This window comes from Oncorhynchus mykiss, chromosome 2 (assembly GCF_057628025.1).
Source record: "Oncorhynchus mykiss isolate SJ-2025 chromosome 2, ASM5762802v1, whole genome shotgun sequence".
NCBI classification, from domain to species: Eukaryota; Metazoa; Chordata; class Actinopteri; order Salmoniformes; family Salmonidae; genus Oncorhynchus; species Oncorhynchus mykiss.
The window spans coordinates 16206834-16210620 of record NC_143023.1 but is presented as its reverse complement, the minus strand read 5'-3'; positions in this window follow the sequence as shown (position 1 = coordinate 16210620).

Sequence of the window (3787 nt, the reverse complement as noted above, 5' to 3'; positions counted from 1 at the left end):
GCACCCGCAACATCAAGATACTGGGCTCGTTTGAGTGGATTCATTTTCTCAAGTCGATGGTCACTATGGGATCAATATCATGCCAAAATGTATTGTGAACTCACAGCATGCATTTTGTATTCGTGTATTATGATCTGTACAAATAAGTACCAATCCACAAATGTAAATCTCTTTCCACAAATGTAAATTGCTATCCACAAATACAATCACTATCCACAAAAAAACACGTTTTGATTTGTATTTGTAAATCGATATATTGCATTAGAATTTGTTTTATACCTGCAGGTAATTTCCAAGGGTCTTAAGTAAAATGACCGCCATAAAGACTACAAGTTTTCACGCGTAGAAAAAAGTTATCACGCGTAGAAAAAAGTTATCATGCGTAGAAAGCGATTTGTAGTCGTAGAAAAAAAAATTGTACCCATAATAAGCGAATTCTATAAATCGCTGGCAGCCTCTCATTCGACGATGTTGATGCCTGCCTTTCAATGCTGCAGAAATTACACTATGGTAAACGTAATATGTTAACCATATATGTAGCATGTCCAATGTAAATAATCAAAACCCCACCCCTAGATTACTCTATATATGCAACACTATTGCGGTGTACACCCGTTCATCACCCAAATGGTTGAATTAGCTGGCCAGTGTGATAGCACCACTAAATGTGAAGGATGTGTATGGGATCAATATCATGCCAAAAGTATTGTGAACTCACAGCATGCATTTTGTATTTGTGTATCACGATCTGTACTAATAAGTACCAATTCACAAATGTAAATCACCAATCCACAAATGTAAAACATTTTTTTTATTTCACCTTTATTTAACCAGGTAGGCCAGTTGAGAACAAGTTCTCATTTACAACTGCGACCTGGCCAAGATAAAGCAAAGCAGTGCGACAAAAACAACACAGAGTTACACATGGGATAAACAAATGTACAGTCAATAACACAATAGAAAAATCTGTATACAGTGTGTGCAAATGCAGTAAGGAGGTAAGGCAATAAATAGGCCAATATGTCACGGGATTCCTCTGTTGAAGGAGAGGCGGACCAAAACGCAGCGTGGTTATTGTGATACATCTTTAATGAAGATGATAAATGAACAACACGGCTCTGGTGCTGGACGTGGCCCCCACTTCACCATAGTCTTAGTCCGCCACATTGTCCGCTTCCGTGGCCTCCTAATCACGGCGACCCTTCTAAATGACCCCACTGGACTGAGGGGCAGCTCGGGACAGAGGGGCAGCTCGGGACAGAGGGGCACCTCGGGACAGAGGGGCACCTCGGGACAGAGGGGCAGCTCGGGACAGAGGGGCAGCTCGGGACAGAGGGGCAGCTCGGGACAGAGGGGCACCTCGGGACAGAGGGGAAGCTCGGAACAGAGGGGCAGCTCAGGACAGAGGGGCAGCTTGGGACAGAGGGGCAGCTCCGTACTGGCTGACGACTCTGGCAGATCCTGGCTGACTGGCGGCTCTGGCAGATCCTGGCTGACTGGCGGCTCTGGCAGACTGGCGGCACTGGCGGATCCTGGCTGACTGGCGGCACTGGCGGATCCTGGCTGACTGGCGGCTCTGGCTGCTCCATGCAGACTGGCGTCTCTGGCTGCTCCATGCAGACTGGCAGCTCTGGCTGCTCCATGCAGACTGGCGGCTCTGGGACGGAGAGACAGCCTGGTGCGGGGGGGCTGCCACCGGAGGGCTGGTGCATGGAGGTGGTACCGGATAGACCGGACTGTGCAGGCGCACTGGAGCTCTTGAGCACCGAGCCTGCCCAACCTTACCTGGTTGAATGCTCCCTGTCGCCCTGCCAGTGCGGCGAGGTGGAATAGCCCACACTGGGCTATGCAGGCGAACCGGTGACACCATGCGCAAGGCTGGTGCCATGTAAGCCGGCCCAAGGAGACGCACTGGAGACCAGATGCGTAGAGCCGGTTTCATGGCACTTGGCTCGATGCCCACTCTAGCCCGGCCGATACGCGGAGCTGGTATGTACCGCACCGGGCTATGCACCCGCACTGGGGACACCGTGGGAACACTGGGAACAATCACCCACAAACCCCAACACCAAACAGGCTACCTAAATATGGTTCCCAATCAGAGACAATAACTAACACCTGCCTCTGATTGAGAAACATATCAGGCCAAACACAGAAACAGACAAACTAGACACACAACAAAGAATGCCCACTCAGATCACACCCTGACCAAACAAAACATAGAAACATACAAAGCAAACTATGGTCAGGGTGTGACACAATAGTGGCGAAGTAATTACAATTTTGTAATTTACACTGGAGTGATATATGTGCAGATGAGGATGTGCAAGTAGATATACTGGTGTGCAAAAGAGCAGAAAAACAAAAACAAATATGGGGATGAGGTAGGTAGTTGGTTGGATGGGCTATTTACAGACGGGCTGTGTACAGCTGCAGCGATCGGTATGCTGCTCTGACAGCGGATGCCTAAAGTTAGTGAGGGAGATATAAGTCTCCAACTTCAGTGATTTTTGCAATTCATTCCAATCATTGGCAGCAGAGAACTGGAAGGAAAGGTGGCCAAAGGAGGTGTTGGCTTTGGGGATGACCAGTGAAATATACCTGCTGGAGCGCGTGCTACAAGTGGGTGTTGCTATGGTGACCAGTGAGCTGAGATAAGGCGGCACTTTACCTAGCAGAGACTTGTAGATGACCTGGAGCCAGTGGGTTTGGTGATGAATATGTAGGGAGGACCAGCCAATGAGAGCATACAGGTCGCGGTGGTGGGTAGTGTATGGGACCTTGGTGAAAAAACGGATGACACTGTGAGAGACTGCATCAAATTCGCTGAGTAGAGCAAATTGGAGGCTATTTTGTAAATGACATCGCCGAAGTCAAGATCGGTCGGATGGTCAGTTTTACGAGGGATGCTTGGCATCATGAGTGAAGGAGACTTTGTTGCGGAATAAGAAGCCAATTCTAGATTTAACTTTGGATTTGAGATTCTTAATGTGAGTCAGGAAGGAGAGTTTACAGTCTAGCCACACACCTAGGTATTTATAGTTGTCCACATATTCTAAGTCAGAACCGTCCAGAGTAGTGATGCTAGTCGAGCGGGCGGGTGAGGGCAGCAATCGGTTGAAGAGCATGCATTTAGTTTTACTAGCATTTAAGAGCAGTTGGAGGATTGTTGTATGGCGTTGAAGCTCGTTTGGAGGTTTGTTAAAACAGTGTCCAAAGAAGGGCCAGATGTGTACAGAATGGTGTCATCTGTGTAGAGGTGGATAAGAGAATCATCAGCAGCAAGAGCGACATCATTGATATATACAGAGAAAAGAGTCGGCCCGAGAATTGAACCCTGTGGCACCCCCATAGAGACTGCCAGAGGTCCGGACAACAGGCCCTCTGATTTTACACACTGAACTCTATCTGAGAAGTAGTTAGTGAACCAGGCGAGGCAGTCATTAGAGAAACCAAGGCTGTTGAGTCTGCCGATAAGAATACGGTGATTGACAGAGTCGAAAGCCTTGGCCAGGTCAATGAAGATGGCTGCACAGTACTGTCTTTTATTGATCGCGGTTATGATATTGTTTAGGTCCTTGAGCGTGGCTGAGGTGCACCTGTGACCAGCTCGGAAACCAGATTGCATAGTGGACAAGGTGCGGTGGGGATTCAAAATGGTCGGTGATCTGTTTGTTCACTTGGATTTCGAAGACTTTAGAAAGGCAGGGCAGAATGGATATAGGTCTATAACAGTTTGGGTCAAGAGTGAGGGGGATGACCGCGACTGCTTTCCAATCTTTAGCAA